Source organism: Hordeum vulgare, chromosome 7H (genome assembly GCF_904849725.1).
Source record: "Hordeum vulgare subsp. vulgare chromosome 7H, MorexV3_pseudomolecules_assembly, whole genome shotgun sequence".
NCBI lineage: Eukaryota > Viridiplantae > Streptophyta > Magnoliopsida > Poales > Poaceae > Hordeum > Hordeum vulgare.
The window spans coordinates 409,830,615-409,855,696 of NC_058524.1; the positions used below are offsets into that span (position 1 = coordinate 409,830,615).

At 43.9% G+C, this 25,082-nt stretch overlaps 1 pseudogene; it reads left to right on the top strand.

The window, feature by feature from the left end:
- The first annotated feature begins 10,506 nt into the window (after positions 1–10,506).
- LOC123408981 lies at positions 10,507–25,027 on the top strand (annotated as a pseudogene).
- Positions 25,028–25,082: the final 55 nt, after the last annotated feature.

The window sequence follows — 25,082 nt, forward strand, 5'->3', positions numbered from 1 at the left end:
ACGCCTCACTTCCTCACATGTGTTGCTACCACCAGATTTCTCTAAGGACTTTGTTATCTATTGCGACGCCTCGCAACAAGGATTAGGTTGCATTCTCACGCAGGATCGTCATGTGATTGCATACACATCTCGACAGTTGCGTCCACATGAGGATAATTATCCCACACATGATCTTGAGCTTGCAGCTATAGTACATGCACTAAAAACCTGGTGACATTACCTTCTGGGTAATCGTTGCGAAATTTTCACTGATCACCAAAGTCTGAAATATATCTTCACCCAACCGGATTTGAATCTCACGCAAAGACGGTGGGTCGAGTTGATCACGGATTACGACTTAGGGATAACTTACACCCCGGGGAAGGCCAATGTCATGGCTGATGCACTAAGTCGTAAGTCTTATTGTAACAATCTCATGTTACAACGAGGTCAACCACGTCTCTATGAGGAATTTCGGAAGTTGAATCTTCACATTGTTCCTCAGGGATCTCTTTCCAACCTACTGGTGAAACCTATCTTAGTGGATCAAATCTTAGAGGCCCAGAAGCATGACACTATAATTTCCCGGATTAAGAAGAATATTAAAGGGGGAAATGCCAATTGCTTCTCGGTTGATGATCGGGGTGTTGTTTTCTTTGAGAACCGTTTGTAGTTCCCAAGAAACAATATATGTGGCACTTGATCCTTAAGGAGGCCCATGAATCTCCTCTCACGATACATCCTGGTAGTACCAAAATGTATCAGGACCTACGCCAGAGGTTCAGGTGGACTAGGATGAAGAGAGAAATTGTTCAATTCGTTGCTAACTGTGACGTTTGTCGTCGAGTTAAGTCAGAACATCAAAGGCCTGCTGGCACCCTTCAACCTTTAGCTATTCCTGAATGGAAATGGTATAAAGTTAGTATGGATTTCATCACTGGATTCCCAGGACCAAGAAAGGAAATAATGCTATCTTTGTGGTCATTGACCGTCTGTCCAAAGTAGCTCATTTTCTTCCAGTTCGTGAGAGTATAACAGCTAGCCAGCTAGCAGAGTTATATATCTCTCTAATAGTGTCTCTTCATGGTGTTCCATTGGAGATTAATTCAGATCGTGGAAGTATTTTTACTTCTCGTTTCTGGGAAAGGTTTCAGAATTCCATGGGGACTCACCTATATTTTAGCAATGCTTTCCATCCTCAATCAAGTGGTCAAGTAGAAAGAGTCGATCAAATCCTAGAGGATATGCTTCGAGCTTGTGTTATATCATTAGGTATGAATTGGGAGAAGTGTCTTCCATTCGCCGAATTTGCTTATAACAATAGTTATCAATCAAGTTTGGGCAAAGCCCCTTTTGAAGTTCTCTATGGACGAAGATGTCGAACACCTCTTAATTGGTCATAAACCGGAGAGGGGAAACTCTTTTGTTCGGGTATGATCCAGGAAGCAGAAGAGCAAGTTTGCATTATTCGTGAAAAGTTGAAAACATCCCAATCTCGTCAAAAGAGCCAATATGATCGTCATCATAAGGCTGTGACCTTTGAAGTTGACGAGAAGGCTTACCTTCGGGTTACACCTTTGAAGGGTACCCATCACTTCGGTATCAAAGGCAAAATGGCTCCTCGTTACATTAGTCCTTTTCACATTCTTGCCAAACGAGGAGAAGTTGCCTACCAATTGGAACTTCCTCCACATCTTTCCAAGGTTCATGATATTTTCCACGTCTCGCAACTCAGGCGTTGCTTCTCGGATCCTATCCGTGAAGTGGACCACGAAACGCTTGATCTCCAGGATAACCTTTCATACCAAGAATACCCTGTTTGTATTCTTAATCAAGCTGAGTGTACCACTCGACGTCGAAACCTCAAGTTTCTTAAAGTTCAATGGTCAAATCATTCTGAAAAAGAAGCAACATGGGAAAGAGAGGGCCATCTCCGAGTTGAGTATTCTGTGCTCTTCCCGACGACTTCCAAATCTCGGAACGAGATTCTTTTGAGTGGGGGTGAGTTGTCACATCCCTAGATTCCATTTGGTGTTTTGCAAGATTGTGCTCATGTTTTAATTCTTGCATTAAAAATAAAATAGGAATGAAAGAAAACCCTAGCACCCCATTATTCAACTCAATCCAAATGAAGTAAAAGTTCAATGAACTCAAAATGGCCTTTATAAAAGCCCACCCTTTTTGATAAATATTGGAAACAATATTTCAGGGGTGGAACTTATTTTAAAAATACTTCTGGCATTTTATTTATTTCACCAAAGCCACTGTTATTACCCAAATAGGTGGTTTTAAATATCTGGGGATATTATAAAATGTTGAAATATTTTTGTGGACAGGAAATAATTCAAATAACACCCACAATTATCTTCACTATTTATAGGAATAGTTTTGACCCAAAAATAAAGCAAACAAATGTCAGAGAGGTTAAACAGAAAACAGAAATGAAAGAAAAAATAGAAAAATGCTATGAGACGCTCACCTCGCCCAGCCCACTACTCCTCCTGTCGTCTTCCTCCTCGACAGTAGGCAGCAGGAGGTGGCCGCCGCTTGCTCCGCCGAAGGCACGCACCTAGGTGCCTGCCTGGCCGCCTTGTCGTGTTTGCGAGGGAGATAAGCTCCCCCGCAACCCATTCCAACCCTCTCCTCTCTCTGCCGCCATTGGAGCCGAGCTCAAGCTCGAGCTCGCTGTCGTCTCCGGTCACAACAGGCTTCCCTGAGTGTCCCATCTTCTCCACCTCGTCAAGTTCGTCGTCTACGCCGAAGGAATCAAGCCCCTGAGCCCTGCATCTCCACCAACACCGTCATCGTCAACCTTTGGCCGCCAGCAAGCCGTCGTAGATTCACCGGCTACGCTTCCTCCCCGAGCAGTGTGAGCCTCTCCTCGTTACCGACGTGAGCTTCTGAGTGTTTCCCCTCTTTTTCCTGCACCCGAGCACTGAGGGCATCGGACCCGAGCTCCGGCAGCCGCCACGGCTCATCGTCGGTGCCCTCCAGCCACCCTTAGGCCCTCCTGTAGCCCCTGTTAGATGAGGTCGAGCCTGGGCTTCGTCCCAGTGCTCTTAGATCTCGAAACCGAGCCCTGTAGCTCATTTTAGAACATCTCCGGCGAGCCCTCCGTCACGGCTAAGGTCGACGGCGACCACCCTCCGGTGGGGGCCGACGTGGATAGCTCATTAGAGCCTAATCCACCCCCTAGAGCCACTCACAATGGGCCCCAGGGTGGGTTAAACCCCACTTAGCTGTTGGTCAGCGCTGGATTAGTCCCTGTGACACTGACCAGTGGGCCCCACTGGTCAGGTTTGACCTCGCCAGCCCGTGTTGACCCAGTGACGTCAGCCTGGCGCAATAAATCAATTCTGTGATTAAAAATAATTCCAGAAATGCTGAAAACTTTGAAAAATCATAGAAAAACAAATATAACTCCAAACCTGATAAATAATATATGTAAAATGATCATAAAAGATTCAATGAACACAATGGTGCTACTTTCATGCATGACAAACAAAGTTGTGAAACAGCATGAGGTCAAATCAATTAAATGAATTTAATAAATATCCTATTTCAACTAATATTTGAATTTTAAATTCAAATCAGAATCAAACTAAGGTTCTGTTAGTTAACTCAAACCATACTACATTTCATTTCATGCCTGATCATGCATCATATTGTTGCATTCGAATGATATTGATTGTCGTTATTATTTCAGTAGGCTGTGCACCTCCGGATACGTCTGAATATCCGACTGACAGATTTAATCCTTCCACTGAGCAACAAGGCAAGCACCATTTTGATCATCCCGATATAATCCCATGTTCCCGCTCCTACTCTCACTTATTCCATTAGAACAAAATATTTCAAATGTTTTACTTCGACAGCTGAACCCATTCCTTTGCATGACCTGTCATTGTCACAGTAAATAGCTAAACCTTGCAACCTAGCGTACCTGGTAGTTGCTTGAGCCATGATGTGTCTTATCCTTCTATGCTTGCTATGCCTAGAGTTGTGTCAGGTCTGTTTCATCTGGGTGATGAACAGGAATGGAAGAATGTGATCTAGTGACAAAATAATAAGTGTGGAACATGATTTGGTAAAAGTACCGATGAAAGGCTATGTAGGAGTACATTTCATTGGAACCGTCCTTAGGAAGTGAGTTTCGTGTATGAAATCCAAGACTAGATACTACCACACATTGGGTTCCCGTAACTCGACCCCTCTCGGCTTATTAATTGTCTAGTACCCGGTCTAGGAATTGCAAGTAGTTTCTGGTGTTTATAGTCATGCTGGAGGTCGTGTATAGTGCTGACCTTAAAGGTGGGCTATGATGCGGTAGGCAGTGGCGCGGTGTACCAAGTGGCACCCGGATGGTGGGCTTGGGAACCCTGCGCACATCGTTTGGGGCCGTAGCGGAAACCTCGGCCGGACTTCCGTGCGGGTTCACTCTCAAATAGGTGATAAACCTGGAGTAGGTATTAGCGTGGTTAACGGTCGTGGCCGACTCCCTTGCTAGGCTTCCGTTTGAAGGTTGCCGAGGTGCATGACGTGCACATGGCGATAAGTGGCGAGAGCGTGTGTGAAGAAGTACACCCCTGCACGGTTATGATCTATTCAAATAGTCGTGTCTGCAGATATGGACTACTTGGAGACATATGTTGTTCATAGATAACTTTAATGGCTACTCATAAAAGTATCAAGATAAGTGTGAGTATCATGTATGGCTTTCCCGTAGGAAGACGGGAAGGTATCCATCATAGTGTATTGTTGTGGTGGTAGTGGACTCGTGTACGATTTATCAAAATTGTTTAAAACTATTTAAAATTGTAGTATAGTCTAGCCAAGAGTCAAAGCTGGCTTGCTGCACGAAACCGCACAACCCCCCCCCCCCTTATTGATACATGTGCATGAGTAGATAGGTCTGTTCTAAAGTCTTGCTGAGTACTTTGTACTCATGTTTGTTTAATAGATGTTACAGAAGACACCCATGAGCCAACAGGTGGGTTCTATCTAGACCTCGATGATGACGAGTAGCTGGTGTCCCAGCTACAACCTTGCCCCTTTGAGAAGGGATCTGTAGATAGTCAGGCTTTATGCCTTTTCCTTTCAACTTTCTGTACTCAGACAGCTTTAATGCTTCTGCTTGGCTTGTATGACTTTGTTTGTATGACTTGAGTGTCGGGTCACGTGACCCCTACCTGTATGAACTTATTATGCAAGACTCTTCCGAGTCTTCTAAATAAATGTTGTGGTGTTGTATGGTTATGTTGTGATGCCATTGTTGTATCTATGCATATCGAGTATGTCATGCGTACGTCTGATGTACTATGATATGTATGGGATTCGACACCTAGTCGTATGCCCTTAGTAGCTCTCTATACATAGAAATGTCACTTTGTGTTTCCACCGAGCCTTGGTAGTTCGCTACTGCTCCGGACACATTGGTTGACCGGCATGTATCCTTCTTAGTTTTTGTGTCTATCCCTACGGGGAAATGTCACGCGGTGTAATGGAGTCCTTCTAGCTTGCTACGACTCATTTACACTCGTTGATGACCGACACCTGCTTTGTTGGGTTATGTATGCATGCCTCTGTACAGTTGAGCCACTTGAGTTTATGACTAGTTATGTCGACCCGGGTTCTTTGACATTGGAATGCTAGCGACGCAATTGCATACGTGAGTCAAAAGGCGCAAACGGTCCCGGCTAAGGTAAGGTGGCAGCCGTGGGATTAACCGTGCGTGAGACCGCAAAGGGATGTGATGTGTTACAGGCTGGATTCCTATGGCTTAGGATCGGGATCCCGACAGGATGGGTCAAGCATTATTGAAGGAATAGCTCACTTCCTCCGGGGGAGAGTATAGATGAATGCCTTAAGGAAGGGCGTCTAAGCTTGCATGTACACTGTTTTTCATGCCACAACATATCGATGAAACTCGAGAGAGCTGAAGAGAAGGGAAACCCCACAGGCATTGACCATTTGGTACTATCACCATTTCTCGAAAGGTAAAAAACATACTTAATAATTCGATTGGCGGGACCAAGGGATAGATCAATAGCAATGTCAGTATCATACAAATAGAAATAGACATGAGTACATGAATAAGGAAACGCAAAAGACACAGAGTAGGGCTAGTCAGAAGCGTCAATGCGTACACCAATGGGTAATCAGATCCATTCCACTCCACTTCTTCAGATAGCAATCAATCCTGGATCGTCCTCGCTTCCAAACTCCGTAAATGAATGAAACTCCTTCCCCGGTCCATTTCTCGAGTGTGATACAAATACTTCTTTGAAGTTGTAGGATGCGGGTCATCGATCTTCCTATCGATCCAGAGGTTACGCGCCAGCTTGGGAAAGAAAAAGTAAGATTTGTTTGTCATATCACGATCGGACCTCACATGTAACTCTTCTTCTTGAGTAGGGGGAAAAGGACACCTACCACACGGTCATTCCTTGAACGCAGTAAAGAAATTAATAAACTTTCAATAATTGCTACGTGAGTCTCCAATAGCGTCTTAAGCGTTGGTTTTCTTTGCTGGCATCGTAATGGATTGGTGGTTTCAAGAAGCTGGGGAGTAGTACGCAGATTTGAATCATTTTTTCTATTTTGTTACTTCTTTCAATCGACAAGGACGACAAGAGGTTCTTTTCCCTAGTTCCTATATATCTAAAGCCTTACCGAGATGTCACGCAAGAACAAGAAGAAAGAGCCCGCCCTGTTCTCTGGTGGATAGGATGAGATGGAATTAGAGGGAGGAATGAACTTGAACTTTTCACCTTCCCCCGATCCCCCTTTACCCCCTTCCTAGCCTTAGTAAATAGAAAGGCTAGGAATCAGTCTTCTCCTATGCCTACACTACTACAACCAAATACCTACTTGAACGACAACAGATGCGGATGAACTCACTTAGCTGCTCGTTCGGTGAAAGGCTTTCCTGGAAGAAAGTTGAAGACGAGGAACGTATCTCTCATCTTCCTTTTCTCACCTCACAGAGGACGGGGATGAACTCCAAAGCCACAGGACTGGAAAAAGAGCTAACTTTCTAATTACTGCAAAAAGAAATCAAACTAGTTGGATGATTCTTTAAAGAGCCTAAATCGAATCTGTACTATTGGTATAGAGCCATAAAGAATGGTCATAACCAGAGATCCATCATCTTCGGGGAGGAGGAAACATAAGTCCAATACGCGTTATGGAATACTAGGGATTGCTAATCCATCCACGCGGGAAGCCTTCTCCCTTTCGGGCTCAAGAGTCAAGATAGCCCGCCCTAAACAAGAAGTTGCTTATTATTTCAAGGATAAAGCTAACCAAAACAAGCTACACATTGAGCGTACACATTTGGTAATTATTTCTTGCTACATCTGATGAATTCCACAAGTAAAGAAACAAGAGAAGCTAGCTAATAGTCCCTCTTCACTTCCAACTAGTGTTTTTCCTAAGATGAATGAGTAGTTAAAAGCTTGGATCCATGGATGGGAACATGAGGTGGGCTAGCTTCGAATCCACAATAGGTGGAGAGTACCGGGTGAATCATAGGAACGAGAGTCACTTGTTTGACCCGATGAAAAGCTTTGAACGAATCCGGTGGAAGTGCCTCACTTGGTTGGGCTTCGATAGGTGGAAATGGTAATGGGATCGCCCGAGAAACCATTGGATCTAGGAAATTGATTCATTGTTCTGCCTCTCCCACTTGTGGTGGGTGGCAACCAAAGGACTTGAATCTAGGGTTTGTTTTGATTGAGCTTTCATTCCTTCGAATAGACAGATAGCTCTTGGAGGAAGGGATGAGCTTTTATCGGAAGGACCTGGTCGATCCAATCGAGAGACTAAGAGGATTTGGACTTGGCAGATTAATGCATAGAAATATCTGCCTTTGTCAGGAGAATCCAAACCTGCCTAATAGCCTATGAATGTGGAATCCCGTTCGTATTCTTCCTCAAAGCCATATTTGCCTTTATCTGATTGCAACCTATTGATCTTTACTGTACATGGATATCTTGACTCATGATTCAACAGTTCACATCCCCAGTGAACTCCCTCACACCAACTGGCATTAAAGAGGAGTTATGCCAAAAAGTGTCATAGCATATATTATTGCTTGTGCAAAGATCGGAATCATACCTCTAGCAGGCATTTTCTGTTACCTAAGCACTTGTCATTTCTACTTTACTGAAATAGAGACTTTCATTGATACTTGAACTATTGACCTGGCTAGCGCTAACGCTTTGCAAGGTAATTGGAGACTGGTCCGCTTGAAATCGCTAGAGTTGAGAATGGTCTGCTAATCATGCTACGAATTATCTGTTTAGGTAGGTATAGTACCGAAGCTGTTATGCCGACAACAGCTGAAATAGCGTAGGTGATTGCCGACCCTCTCTATCTACAGGATAAGCAGCTAGATCGATTTCCTAGCACGAGAGTTACTTAGCGTAACAACAAAACATTGAATTGGACCGCTTCGCCCCTTGGCGGATCTTCCTCCAAGAGAGTCAATGGGACTTGGTATCGATGTCAACTAAAGAATAGACTGAGTTAGGTATTCCCTTATGAAGGGCTAATGCCGTCAATTTCTTCACATCTTCGGTCAATTGGATTTTTTTTAGTCTTGCCTTCCTAAAAGGTATTCACATATCGGGTGAATGACCAGATCGAGATAAGTTGGCTTTCTCTGAATCTATCTGAATCCTTAATCTATCAATAGAAGGACGACGATACTCGAAGACTTTCCACTTTCAGCCCTAAGAGGGAACAACTCTCAAACGTGATAAAAGCCCTATTTTCGGCACCTTCATGCTCCTTGAAAAAATGTGGTCCAACCCTATAATCTAATCGTTGGGGTTTTGCTTCGTCTTTCTCCTTAGGGACAGACCTCGACTCACTACATGATGGAGTAGACCAAGGCAAAGAACTGATATAGATAGTCATATTGGCGTCTCGCACTGCTAGACTTTTAGTTTGCTTTCTACCGAAATTCCTTTAAAGAAGGACATCTCCTTCCCCGCCTGCTTCTTCTCCACAACCATAGCTATGACTAGTAGTATTCATAGGGTCCTTTGATCGCATTCTTTCCTGCTGAAGAGTCTGATCTATGTCCTATTCTTCTTGGGAAAGCTATGGTACTAATGGCTGGCCTAGCTGGCACTTTCTTTATGCTAATCAAACTAGAAGTTCTTTGAGTTGAATAGATGATGACTGGACACAACGGAACTCTTCCTCTCTCATAGGGTCACTGACTCAATTTCATTTCATTAAGGGAGGGTTCTAGCTGAAGGGCGGTCCTTTTCATCTCTAACTTGAATGTTCGAGCTAATGTTTCTGGTAGTTGGAGTTGCGGGGAAGCTTTCCGGATCAAAAGAGATTGAATGAGAACTCGGAGAATATATGCATGGAGATTGACTTGGTGCGAAGTAAAATAGTAGATCTTCCATAGGCGCTTTTCGGACTACACGCGAGTCTTTTTCACCAAGAGCTTGTTCCGAAATGGAGAAGTACTTTGGAATGATTTTATTGGGATGCTAGTGAGTTAATGAGCACTCTTTGCATGGTTCCATCAACCCTTTTCTTGCGTGTTCTGAATCGACTTCTCATCTATAAAGAAGAGATGCCCCGTAGAAGACTCCAGACCACCGAAGCTAACAAAAGGCTACGAAGACCCATTTAGTTATTTGTTATTATGCCGACTAAAGCTAGCGAAGCCACAGCTTGAATCTCCCTAGAAATCCCCACTCGTATCCCGGCGGTTGGGTTTGTTAAGCATATTCGATTGGAAGCTCTTCTTCACCGGGTTAAGCGATGGTAGTTTTAGGCTTGGCTTATCACCATATCCAACCTGAATTCCGTAGTTCGAAAGGAGAATTAGGCTACCTGAGACCAACTGATTATCCAAAACATGAGACTGCTTTCTTAGCAAAGCTTTGCTTGGTTCAACTTAGTCTCTATCTCTAATGGCTAGACCAAGACCCCTGGTCGGATATTTTATTGACCTCTTGCTGTTTGCAAAAAAGCTATCCAGATTTCAATAAGTCTTGTCATTGTTGCATGTTTTTGACCTGGCATGCTTCTTGCTTTCTTTTCGTAAGAACCGGCGTTGAAGAGGAGTGTGATGCCAGGGGAAGTTGACTTAGTTACCGGGTCTGTCCTGTGAGCGATCATTATATAGTTTTCATCTGGTAGGTCTTCTTACTTATGATGCCTGGAACTTTAACTAGAAGTGGGCATTCCTCAACAGAAACAATTAGAGAACAAGTTATTCCCACAGGACACGAACTTACATGAAATTAAACTTTAAAAACAAGTTTACTTTTGTTAGAAAATAGAAAAAACAACGGAAAATAAAGTCTCATGTTGCTCCTCAGAAAACGCGTAGAATAGTCTCATTGGCCCTCGTCGATGGGACAATCCAGTGTATGTGTTACAAGGCAACTAGCATTTAGTTCATGAAAGAATGTTTTGTTGGAAAACCAACGCCGACATCAAGATCAATCTCCTTTCTCTTTTCGTGAGCAGAGCTGAAAAAGATGGGAAATTCCAATGATTCTTCGTTCATTAGAATGTCGATTCCTCATAATCGCTCTTTGTGATGTTGCGGAACCATGGCAATTAGGATCTCAAGACGCAGCAACACCTATGATGCAAGGAATCATTGACTTACATCATGATATCTTTTTCTTCCTCATTCTTATTTTGGTTTCCGTATCACGGATGTTGGTTCGCACTTTATGGCATTTCAATGAGCAAACTAATCCAATCCCACAAAGGATTGTTCATGGAACTACTATTGAAATTATTTGGACCATATTTCCAAGTGTCATACTTTTGTTCATTGCTATACCATCGTTTGGTCTGTTATACTCAATGGACGGGGTATTAGTAGATCCAGCCATTACTATCAAAGCTATTGGACATCAATGGTATGAAATGTGCCTCTTAACGAGGGTGATTTAAGTGCAACAAAATGTATCGGTGGTTCGCGAAGCATCTGGCTAACCGGTCATCTCCCATTCCCGTCGTCGAGAAACCAAAAGAACTATAGCATACCAGAAACGGGGAGTTGAGGTGGTTAGACCTATATCCCGAAATGCTCCCAGCATAGGAGCCTATGGTTCCATTCTTGTTATTGTTGAAGGTACACATACCTCTTCTCGGTGTCGTGGAGCGATCTACGAAAAATAGATGATAAGCCTACAATGTCCGATAATGGGGCTTCAGTAGTGAATCTATCGGCACCACAGTAGTGGCATACAACTTTGTAACTAAGGGCTGGTCTCTTTACCTTTCGGAATGGGGGATCCCCGTTGGCAACAACCACGGTAGTAGTTGCGGAACTACTGGTCCAAGAGAGGACAACCTGTTGTACCTGCTCCTCCTTCTTTGCTTCGGGGACGGAGGTCCTACAGTAGGTAAGAGCATGCACAAGCACTTGACCGAAGGGGACCAGCGCTTCTACTCCTCCATCGAGGAGCCGTTCTTGCGAGAAGCAAGGGATGTCATGAACGGTGGGAGGTCAAAGAAAGAGAATTGACCTCTGAATACAGTGATCCTATGATCTAGATAGACTCCGTCCTTTTTTTTAGATAAGGGTGACTCAATAAATTGGGGGTGGGACCTGCTGGCATAATGCAGGCTGGAACGTGGGAATTCGAGGTCTCATGAACGAGTTTTTTTTCATGGACAAACATACTTTCCCATCTTTTTTACGGATCCTTTTAGATCTACACATCGGCAGTTCACATGAGCATAGGGAATCTATACTAGAGACTTCGACTTGGCCCTTGGCAGGATAGGTGAGGAATCAATCTTGATTTGATCTATTGGGGCCTACAACTTCACCAAAGTCGACTAGCGTCCCTTTCCGTGGTGAACTGGTCGTCCCATACCTTCGTTTTGTTTCATGTGTCTTGAACATTGTCTTCCTCGGTTCCAGCTTCACTGATGTAGGTAGGGTTGGGCGAGAAAGGGTCCCCTCTTGCCAATTAGTAAGCGGGCCTTCAATTCCACCGGGGTCTTACGGTCTCATAGAGGGGGGAGAACTACCTAACTAAAGACGAATAGCGCCCTTTATAAATAAGAGTAGGCGTGCAGAGCTTCTTGCGGGGAAACTTGCAAGTCAAGTTTGGGGGAGGCGGGCGTCGACCCAACCTTATGAGTATTCGGACTATAACAGTTCCAATGAACAGTCACTCACTTTTGACAGTTATACGATTCCAGAAGATGATCCAGAATTGGGTCAATCACGTTTATTATAAGTTCACAATAGAGTGGTTGTACCAGCCAAAACTCATCTACGTATGATTGTAACACCCGCTGATGTACCTCATAGTTTGGATGTACCTTCCTCAGGTGTCAAATGTGATGTTGTACCTGGTCGTTCAAATCTTACCTCCATCTCAGTACAACGAGGAGGAGTTTACTATGGTCAGTGTAGTGAGATTCGTGGAACTAATCATGCATTTACGCCTATCGTCGTAGAAGCAGTAACTTTGAAAGATTATGTGGATTGGGTATCGAATCAATTCATCCTCCAAACCTGTTGGGGAACGTCGCATGGGAAAGAAAAAATTTCCTACGCGCACGAAGACCTATCATGGTGATGTCCATCTATGAGAGGGGATTTCCGATCTACGTACCCTTGTAGATCGCACAGCAGAAGCATTAAGAAACGCGGTTGATGTACTGGAACGTCCTCACGTCCCTCGATCCGCCCCAAGAACCGTCCCACGATCTAGTGCCGAACGGACGGCACCTCCGCGTTCAGCACACATACAGCTCGACGATGATCTCGGCCTTCTTGATCCAGCAAGAGAGACGGAGAGGTAGATGAGTTCTCCGGCAGCGTGACGGCGCTCCGGAGGTTGGTGGTGATCTAACCTCAGCAGGGCTCCGCCCGAGCTCCGCAGAAACGCGATCTAGAGGTAAAACCGTGGAGGTATGTGGTCGGGCTGCCATGGCAAAGGTCGTCTCAAATCATCCCTAATAGCTCCATATATATAGGAGGAGGGGAGGGGAGGCTTGCCTTGAGGCTCAAGGAGCCCTAAGGGCTACGCCACCAAGGGAGGAGGAGTCCTCCTCCAATCCTAGTCCAACTAGGATTGGAAGGTGGGGTCCTTCTCTTCTTTCCCACCTCCTTTTTTTTTCTTTTCTCTTTGATTTTCTATCTATGGCGCATAGGGCCTTCTTGGGCTGTCCCACCAGCCCACCAAGGGCTGGTGCGCCACCCCCAAGGCCTATGGGCTTCCCCGGAGTGGGCTGCCCCCCCCCCCCCCCCCGGTGAACACCCAGAACCCATTCGTCATTCCCGGTACATTTCCGGTAACTCCGAAAACATTCCCGTAATCAAATGAGGTCATCCTATATATCAATCTTCGTTTCCGGACCATTCCGGAAACCCTCGTGACATCCGTGATCTCATCCGGGACTTCAAACAACATTCGGTAACAAACCATATAACTCAAATAAGCATAAAACAACGTCGAACCTTAAGTGTGCAGACCCTGCGGGTTCGAGAACTATGTAGACATGACCCGAGTGACTCCTCGGTCAATATCCAATAGCGGGACCTGGATGCCCATATTGGATCCCACATATTCTACGAAGATCTTATCGTTTGAACCTCAGTGCCAGGGATTCATATAATCCCGTATGTCATTCCCTTTGTCCTTCGGTATGTTACTTCCCCGAGATTCGATCGTCAGTATCCGCATACCTATTTCAATCTCGTTTACCGGCAAGTCTCTTTACTCGTTCCGTAATACAAGATCCCGCAACTTACACTAAGTTACATTGCTTGCAAGGCTTGTGTGTGATGTTGTATTACCGAGTGGGCCCCAAGATACCTCTCCGTCATACGGAGTGACAAATCCCTGTCTCGATCCATACTAACTCAACGAACACCTTCGCAGATACCTGTAGAGCATCTTTATAGTCACCCAGTTATGTTGCGACGTTTGATACACACAAAGCATTCCTCCGGTATCAGTGAGTTATATGATCTCATGGTCATAGGAACAAATACTTGACACGCAGAAAACACTAGCAACAAAATGACACGATCTACATGCTACGTCTATTAGTTTGGGTCTAGTCCATCACGTGATTCTCCTAATGATGTGATCAAGTTATCAAGCAACAACACCTTGTACATAGTCAGAAGACCCTGACTATCTTTGATCAACTGGCTAGCCAACTAGAGGCTTGCTAGGGACAGTGTTTTGTCTATGTATCCACACATGTATATAAGTCCTCATTCAATACAATTATAGCATGGATAATAAACGATTATCTTGATACAGGAATTATAATAATAACTATATTTATTATTGCCTCTAGGGCATAATTCGAACAGTCGCCCACTTGCACTAGAGTCAATAATCTAGCCCTCACATCACCATGCGAATTACATTGTAATAAATCTAACACCCATACAGTTCCAGTGTTGATCATGCTTTGCCCGTGGAAGAGGTTTAGTCAGCGGGTCTGCTACATTCAAATCCGTGTGCACTTTGCATATATTTACGTCCTCCCCTTCGACGTAGTCGCGGATGAGGTTGAAGCGTCGTTTGATGTGTCTGGTCTTCTTATGAAACCGTTGTTCCTTTGCTAAGGCAATGGCACCCGTGTTGTCACAGAACAAGGTTATTGGATTCAGTGCACTTGGCACCACTCCAAGATCCGTCATGAACTGCTTCATCCAGACACCCTCCTTAGCCGCCTCCGAGGCAGCCATGTACTCCGCTTCACATGTAGAATCAGCTACGACGCTTTGCTTGGAACTGCACCAGCTTACCGCACCCCCATTAAGAATAAATGCGTATCCGGTCTGCGATTTAGAGTCGTCCGGATCTGTGTCAAAGCTTGCATCGACATAACCCTTTATGGCGAGCTCTTCGTCACCTCCATACACGAGAAACATCTCCTTAGTCCTTTTCAGGTACTTCAGGATATTCTTGACCGCCGTCCAGTGATCCACTCCTGGATTACTCTGGAACCTGCCTGCCATACTTATGGCCAGGCTAACGTCCAGTCTAGTGCACAGCATTGCATACATGATAGATCCTATGGCTGAAGCATAGGGGACGGTGCTCATATGCTCTCTATCTTTATCAGTTGTTGGGCACTGAGTCTTACTCAATCTCGTACCTTGTAAAACTGGCAAGAACCCTTTCTTGGACTGTTCCATTTTGAACCTCTTCAAAACTTTATCAAGGTATGTGCTTTGTGAAAGTCCTATCAGGCGTTTCGATCTATCCCTGTAGATCTTAATGCCTAGAATGTAAGCAGCTTCTCCTAGGTCCTTCATAGAGAAACTTTTATTCAAGTAATCCTTTATGCTCTCCAAAAACTCTATGTTGTTTCCAGTCAGTAATATGTCATCCACATATAATATTAGAAACGCCACAGAGCTCCCACTCACTTTCTTGTAAATACAAGATTCTCCAACCACTTGTATAAACCCAAATGCTTTGATCACCTCATCAAAGCGTTTATTCCAACTCTGAGATGCTTGCACCAGTCCATAAATGGATCGCTGGAGCTTGCATACCTTGTTAGCATTTTTAGGATCGACCAAACCTTCGGGTTGCATCATATACAACTCTTCCTTAAGGAAACCGTTAAGGAACGCCGTTTTGACATCCATCTGCCAGATTTCATAATCGAAAAATGCAGATATTGCTAACATGATTCTGACGGACTTAAGCATCGCTATGGGTGAGAATGTCTCATCGTAGTCAACTCCTTGAACTTGTGAAAAACCCTTTGCCACAAGTAGAGCTTTATAAACGGTCACATTGCCGTCAGCGTCCGTCTTCTTCTTAAAGATCCATTTGTTCTGAATAGCCTTGCGGCCCTCAGGTAGTACTTCCAAAGTCCACACCTTGTTTTCATACATGGATCCTATCCCGGACTTCATGGCCTCGAGCCATTTGTTGGAATCTAGGCCCACCATTGCTTCTTCATAATTTGCAGGTTCATTGTTGTCTAACAACATGATTGACAAAACGGGATTACCGTACCACTCTGGAGCAGCACGTGGTCTCTCGACCTGCGCGGTTCGATAGGTACTTGAACCAGAGTTTCATGATCATCATCATTAACTTCCTCCTCAACCGGCGTCGCAACGGCAGGGGTTTCCCCTTGCCCTGCGCCACCATCCAGAGGGATGAGAGGTTCGACAACCTCATCAAGTTCTATCTTCCTCTGTAACATCCCAAATTTTGGAATGTTAATATAATTATTAGAATGATTGTTTGGTTGCTTGAGTGATTGAAAGCTTGAGTGAAATTTGAAAACTTTTCAAAACTTTTGAATGAGAGGGAATAAAATGACTTTCCCCTTCTCCGGGAATTCAAATTCAATCATTTAAAAGCAAAGAGAGAAGATGACATGACTTCTTCAACTATAAAGAATTTGAACGGAGTTTGCATTTGAATCCTTTCAAATATTTGCCCTTGCTTCTATTTTTTTCTTCCCCGAGAAATACCCCAAAAATAATTCTTGCCAAGCAAGAAAGAGAGGAGGAACATGACCCTCCAAACCGGGGATATTCCTTTGAAATATTTGGACCATAAAACCCAAGGTTTATTTGAAAAATATTTGCAAAAAAAAAACCAATTTAGGGATTTTCTAAAAAACATTTTTTTGAAGTATTTATTTTGGTAGTGGAAAAATGCCCATTTTTTTGGATTTATTTTTCTAAAAATTTTAATATATTATACCCTATATTCCGAGGATATTCTATTTCCTTTTAATCGTATTAATTCCTATTTTAATAAAAAGGGAAAGATATCTCTTATTTTAGGAATGTACTTGGGCCACGTTAGGAAACCAATTTGGCCCAATCTCACCTTCTTCTTCATCCTCACGAGCTTCCTTCTGTGGCCATGGCAGAAGCTTCCCAGGAAGCTTCCCTCCCCCGATTCGCGGGCTACACTTCCTTCCCGAGCCTCCCACCACCCCTATAAGAACGCCCCTCCTCTCCTCGTTCCATTTTCCCCATCACCTCGCCTTCTCCCTGCTCGTAGCCACGGCGCCACCATCCTCATCTTCCTGTCAAGAACGGAGTACAGTATGTCTCGTGGCGCTTCCCCATCACCCCTGCCGAGCCTCTCCAGCGCCCCACCCCCTGCCGTGCTACTCCTCCGCCGATTACCCACCCCGCCGGCGACCTCCCCACCTCGCCGGAGTTCTTCCTCTGTGTCAGCCACGGTGAGATTCACGAAATCCCGTATTGCAGTTTTTTCAGAAAATTGCAATATTACAAAATTCATATCTATTAGTCTATAACTCCGAATTAGGTGATTCTTTTTGCATTCGATCACAAATTTCTTCTAGTTCCCGAAAATATATAATTTATCTATGTTTGGATTTATAAAATTTGAATTAGATCAGATTTAGTTTAAACCTTGTTTTGCTTATTCCACAAGTTTAAAAATAGCTTTAATTTGATTCTTTTTTCTGCTGCTTCCTAGTGATAATATATTTCAGTAGTTTAAGTTTCAAATTTTTTAAATATTTTTACTTGGGGTTTTTACCAAACAGATTCTGTTTTAGTTCTTTTAGGATTATGGCTAATTCTTTTTCTATAATTGTTTTTAAATTATTTTCTTTTATATTTCAGAAAGTTTATATTTTGTTTCTGTTAGTTAACAGTAGGTTTTCAACAAATTTTTATTTTATTTTTATTTGTTTGCATGGAATCAATTCTAGTTCTATACTAACTTGCGAATTGATTGCATTGCTAGTTTGATTTCCTATTTTGAAAATACTTATAAAATAATATTGTTTTGTAAATTTTACTTCTGTTATCTTAGTTATTTTATATTTTGTTTTCTGTTATTTTTTCTATTTTAGTGTTTTATTTTCAGTTAGAACAAAAACTATATAGTGTTTGATGTAGTAGAAGGCTTCCTAGCTTCTTTGAAGTTTCCTTTGGATTTTTATCCGCTCTCTCTTATTGATTTTTGATTGCATCAACTTTTATTGATGTTTGTTAATTGATTGCTAGAATGATTGCTAGTGTGAGTGCTTATGTGAATACTATGTTTGATTATATAGATTTCATCGGAGAGTGACGAATAGTTCTATCACGTATTTCCCGAGAACGAAAATTCTTCTTCGTCAACATCACCAGGCAAGTCATTTGATCATGTATCACCTATGTTTTATGCATCGTAGTTCTACCATCCTATGCCCAATTGCATGCTGAGTAGGTACATGGAAATTATGGTTACATATTGTAGTATCATGTGGTAGGCACCCAACAACCCCGTTACTAGGCCCGGGACGACAAATTTCATATTGCCATGCTTGAGTAGACGGGATTCTGGTTGAGAGTTTATCACGAGTGATGCGAGGATACTTTAATAACCAAGACCGGTTAAGTCAAGACTTATCAAGACCTCGTGATGCAATGCAACTCTGGGTGAAGGACGGTTGATCGGCTCCCTGGAGAAAACCAGTGGATGACCCGAGATGCTGGAGACGGCCATGACATCTTGCGGAAAGCTTCACCCAGGCTCAAAGAGACGGACGGATATATTCAAGACCCAAGGCTTACCCGCACAGCCACAAGTCATTATGGGCTCTGGCTTGGTTTGACAACGCGGCGACTCTGGACAGGCGGTGCTAGCAGATGTAGAAGAACGATAGGAATGGATGGGCACCGACAGGGATTCAGAGGGACCCATTGAAAGACCATGTTTTGATCATCGGTCTTCAAACACCCTGAAGTGCGAGGACATACACGGAGGCGATCAAATCTTGTGGGGAATGTGTGCAAAACTCTCCAGAGTACTCAAACCTAATCGATTAGCCGTGTCCACGGTCATGGACAACTTGAGCCAAAGGAGTTGAAGTTATCTGAAATTCTCAACACAAATAATAATATTGATGTGGGAATTATTGACAACTCGGGTACGAGAACTGGTTGGCGGAACCATCTCGTTAACAACCAACCTTGTAGTAATATTTTGCTTTTAGCCCCTCTTGTTGTAGGAGAAAATTTGCTTTACGCTAAAAACTTACAACAACACCCGCCATATATGCATATAGTATAGATGATATTTTACCCCCTCTCATATGTGACTTGCCGGCATATTCAATATGATGACCTACACGGCTGCAACGTCTTATGTTGCAGATATTTTTCTTCGACGAGTAAGAGTACGATTCAGGGTTACGGTCTACACTCAACTTGCCCTTGGTGTTTATTGGGACTCCACTCCCTTGACTGCTTCCACTGAAATATTTAAGGTATATATCAGTTTTACGCTATTTACATGTGATTGCACTTTGATATATACATTGATGTAATGTGTGTGCCAGCATACTGATCCAGGGATGGCACAGAAACACAGAGGCTTGACTCGTTTTGAGTCGGGTCACTACAGAAATGGTATCAGAGCACATGTTGACTGTAGGACGTGACCCTAGAAACTGGAAACTTCTTAGGATAGGATCTCTCAAAAATCTTATTTTCGAGAACACCTTTCACTTCTCATCTCTTCTGATTTCATCAAATGTTCTCTCTCACCTCAAATAGTTATACATCATCTTTCAACTTAGCTTTCTCTAGGAACGTATTAAAATTCAGGGTGACTGTCGCCTGAGCCATGATCTACAACACAAATATATTCAAAGTGGACTTAGACTATCCTCAAGATAATTAGAGTTTAACTTAATCAAATTATTTGCTAAACTCCCACTCAAAAATACATCTCTCTAGTCATTTGAGTGGTTCATGACCCACTTACACTAGCTCAAGTCCGATCATCACGTGAGTTGAGTATAGTTTCAGTGGTAAGCATCCCTATGCTAATCATATCAACTATATGATTCATGATCGACCTTTCGGTCTCATGTGTTCCGAGGCCATGTCTGCACATGCTAGGCTCGTCAAGCTTAACCCGAGTGTTCCGCGTGTGCAACTATTTTGCACCCGTTGTATGTGAACGTTGAGTCTATCACACCCGATCATCACGTGGTGTCTCGAAACGACGAACTGTAGCAACGGTGCACAGTCGGGGAAAACACAATTTCGTCTTGAAATTTTAGTGAGAGATCACTCATAATGCTACCGTCGTTCTAAGCAAAATAAGGTGCATAAAAGGATTAACATCACATGCAATTCATAAGTGACATGATATGGCCATCATCATGTGCTCCTTGATCTCCATCACCAAAGCACGGGCACGATCTTCTTGTCACCGGCGCCACACCATAATCTCCATCAACGTGTCGCCATCGGGGTTGTCGTGCTACTCATGCTATTACTACTAAAGCTACATCCTAGCAAAATAGTAAACGCATCTGCAAGCACAAACGTTAGTTTAAAGACAACCCTATGGCTCCTGCCGGTTGTCGTACCATCGACGTGCAAGTCGATATTATCTATTACAACATGATCATCTCATACATCCAATATATTACATCACATCGTTGGCCATATCACATCATAAGCATACCCTGCAAAAACAAGTTAGACGTCCTCTAATTTGTTGTTGCATGTTTTACGTGGTGACCATGGGTATCTAGTAGGATCGCATCTTACTTACGCAAACACCACAACGGAGATATATGAATTGCTATTTAACCTTATCCAAGGACCTCCTCGGTCAAATCCGATTCAACTAAAGTTGGAGAAACCGACACTCGCCGGTCATCTTTGAGCAACGGAGTTACTCGTAGCAATGAAACCAGTCTCTCGTAAGCGTACGAGTAATGTCGGTCCGAGCCGCTTCGCTCCAACAATACCGCGGGATCAAGAAAATACTAAGGAGGGCAGCAAAACGCACATCACCACCCACAAAAACTTTTGTGTTCTACTCGAGAAGACATCTACGCATGAACCTAGCTCATGATGCCACTGTTGGGGAACGACGCATGGTAAACAAAAAATTTCCTACGCGCACGAAGACCTATCATGGTGATGTCCATCTACGAGAGGGGATTTCCGATCTACATACCCTTGTAGATCACACAGCAGAATCGTTAAGAAACGCGGTTGATGTAGTGGAACGTCCTCACGTCCCTCGATCCGCCCCACGAACCGTCCCACGAACCGTCGCGCGATCCGTCCCACGATCTAGTGCCGAACGGACGGCACCTCCGCGTTCAGCACACGTACAGCTCGACGATGATCTCGGCCTTCTTGATCCAGCAAGAGAGACGGAGAGGTAGATGAGTTCTCCGGCAGCGTGACGGCGCTCCGGAGCTTGGTGGTGATCTAATCTCAGCAGGGCTCCGCCCGAGCTCCGTAGAAACGCGATCTAGAGGTAAAACCGTGGAGGTATGTGGTCGGGCTGCCATGGCAAAAGTCGTCTCAAATCAGCCCTAATAGCTCCATATATATACGAGGAGGGGAGGGGAGGCTTGCCTTGAGGCTCAAGGAGCCCCAAGGGTTGCGCCACCAAGGGAGGAGGAGTCCTCCTCCAATCCTAGTCCAACTAGGATTGGATGGTGGAGTCCTTCTCTTCTTTCCCACCTCCTCTTTTTCTCCTTGATTTTCTATCTATGGCGCATAGGGCCTCCTCGGGCTGTCCCACCAGCCCACCAAGGGCTGGTGCGCCACCCCCAAGGCTTATGGGCTCCCCCCCCCCCCCCCGGTGAACACCCAGAACCCATTCGTCATTCCCGGTACATTCTCGGTAACTCCGAAAACCTTCCGGTAATCAAATGAGGTCATCCTATATATCAATCTTCGTTTTCGGACCATTCCGGAAACCCTCGTGACGTCCGTGATCACATCCGGGACTCCGAACAACATTCGGTAACCAACCATATAACTCAAATACGCATAAAACAACGTCGAACCTTAAGTGTGCAGACCCTGCGGGTTCAAGAACTATGTAGACATGACCCGAGTGACTCATCGGTCAATATCCAATAGCGGGACCTGGATGCCCATATTGGATCCCACATATTCTATGAAGATCTTATCGTTTGAACCTCAGTGCCAGGGATTCATATAATCCCGTATGGCATTCCCTTTGTCCTTCGGTATGTTACTTGCCCGAGATTCGATCGTCAGTATCCGCATACCTATTTCAATCTCGTTTACCGGCAAGTCTCTTTACTCGTTCCGTAATACAAGATCCCGCAACTTACACTAAGTTACATTTCTTGCAAGACTTGTGTGTGATGTTGTATTACCGAGTGGGCCCCAAGATACCTCTCCGTCATACGGAGTGAAAAATCCCTGTCTCGATCCATACTAACTCAACGAACACCTTCGGAGATACCTGTAGAGCATCTTTATAGTCACCTAGTTACGTTGCGATGTTCGATACACACAAAGCATTCCTCCGGTGTCAGTGAGTTATATGATCTCATCGTCATAGGAACAAATACTTGACACGCAGAAAACAGTAGCAACAAAATGACACGATCTACATGCTACGTCTATTAGTTTGGGTCTAGTCCATCACGTGATTCTCCTAATGACGTGATCCAGTTATCAAGCAACAACACCTTGTACATAGTCAGAAGACCCTGACTATCTTTGATCAACTGGCTAGCCAACTAGAGGCTTGCTAGGGACAGTGTTTTGTCTATGTATCCACACATGTATATAAGTCTTCATTCAATACAATTATAGCATGGATAATAAACGATTATCTTGATACAAGAATTACAATAATAACTATATTTATTATTGCCTCTAGGGCATAATTCCAACAAAACCAACTAAACCGAGGAAGCTGGAGGGGAAATGCAATTCTCGGGTGAGGGAAGGGGGAAGCTCGAGGAAGGCTTCGCTCGCTCGCTCAAAAAGCTCTAACGCTCGTTTACGAGTGGAGTGCATAAGACCTTATAGAAGTAGGGTGAGGCCTTACTACACGAGCTTGTAAGTCAAGCACGGAACGAGCCTTGTCTATGAAGTTTGGCTTCATCATCTTGCTTGCTTCTGGCGAAGTAATGCACTATAACATAGGCATGCATGATGGTATGGTAGGAAGACTCCTTTTAAAGCTGACCACTACATAGGAGCGATAGGAAGCCAAGCCATCAAAAGGAAAGGCGAGCAGCCCTTATTGCAATAGCAAACGCCCTACTTATAGCCCTATTTATACCCTTTCTCGGGGACTTCAACGGTCCTTACAATCTCAATAAATTGCAATTCTTCACCTTTTCCTCAGACAATGGGAATGCATTTTCTTACTTGATTGACATTGACAGATATGTGTACCCCACCGAACAAGCAATATGTCATATGCTTGATGTACCACCCAAGCCAGCTGTTTTTTCTCAGTTCCCTTATCCTTAGCGCAAAAGTAAAAAATAAAATGGAAGAGAGTTTGTATTTTCACATGAAAATGAATATGGATCTAAATAAATTAGATAATCAATCAATAAATAAGAATTGGAATAATAGAAAAAATGTCCTTTGCCCCTTATCTCTTCACCATCGTCGGTTCCATCACTTGTGGTATTCGTTTAGAATCTTGTTGACCCTAGTCGCTTACTCCTATTTACCTTATTTCGTTTTTGACATAATTAATTAGAACTTTCTTGAAAGAATGGGGTTCTCTCTGTGGGCGCACCCTCTCTTCCTTTTTGATAAAGATGGGCTTGTTTCTTTTAATAAGTTCTATTGCTTTGACACATTTAGTATATAACATAATATATATAAGAAAAAAGTACTAAAGGCGAAGGGCATTCTGTTGTACAGCTACTTTGGTATAGTTACCAAGGTAACCGGTAGGTGACTGTTGAATCAATAGTAGTTACGAAAGGGGGAAATGCCTCAGTTCGTTAGAGTGATGGTCTGTCACGCCAGAAGTCGCGAGTTCGAACCCCGTTTTCACCGCCCGATCTTTCTTTCTTCCTGAGGTCATACTTGTGCCACTTTACCCTAAGTTTCACCAAGGCATATAACCCCATTCGGGTAAGAGGAGCAAGCAGTGGGGAACATCTATTTATATGCGTGTTAGCACGAACAACATATTTTTTCAAGTCAATTACATCGATCCTTGGTGCTAGGTACTCAGGTAAGTCAATCCTGAGGATAGAACTAGAGCAAGTAAGCTCATCGCACTATCAAGTCAGTGAGGAATTAGCGTATAGAAACGTATGCGCAGGCGCAACAAAGCGCTCATCCCTTGTTCGTTCGCTTGGAAGCTCAATCCCCTTGCTTCTTCTTTCGCCTCTATGCTCGTGCTTTCAGCAAGTTCGTACCAGTCGTCAGTCAAGGAGGGAGCTCCAACCTCCATGCCTAGCTGCAGCCTAAACGTTGGTTCTATCCCGGCCAAGCAAGCAAGGGGAACCCCGGTGGGAAGAGGGAAAGAAAGATCAGGGGAAGAAGCGGGGTAGAGGAATTGATCGACTCATCAGGCTCATGATCTGAAGACAGCAGGTTTGAATCCTGTCCCCGCCTATGCACAAGACTATCCTTCGTTGCACACCTAATGGAAAGCACTGGCTAGATTTCCGATGAAGGAAGTCGTCTACTAACCAGAATACTACAGCAGAGGACAAAACTAGGGAGTTCAAAAATGAGGATAGTTTGCCAGGTAGGGATACCGTTGTTCGAATTAAAAAAGATACCTTTCCCTAGAGAGATAGGATTCGATTAGGGATACGGATAAGGAAGGGGTCTGGTGCTCAGGGAAGTACTAGCTCCTACGTTAGCCTCAATCGAACCATTTGCCATTCCTAGTACGTTTTAAGGAGTCGGCGCTGAAACAGAGGTGGGAGCCATAGAAGATCTAATGAACTGCTCCCTTAACAAAGCAATCGAAGGAAGGGACAAGATCAAAAATTATTTGATCACAGACTTGGGGCTTTGTTGACACGGGGTTCGTCGGCCCGGCTTTCACTTGGAAAAATAGGAGATTGAGTTCCACATTAGTGCAAGCCAGATTAGACCGTGCTCTTGTGTCCCCTTCTTGGGATTCTCTTTTTGAATTGTAAAGACTCTTTACCTTGCTTTTGGAACAGGTTCCCCTTTGCTGTTTACTGGCGATATTTTGATCATCTTGAGTTGAAAGAGCAGCAAGGGCAAATGCTTCTACCAGGTCATAAACTCATCGGCAAACAACGTCAACTGCTTTTGTAGGTTGCTTCAGATATAGATGGGTAAGGTCTTTCAAAGGCTTTTGGGCATGGAAAGG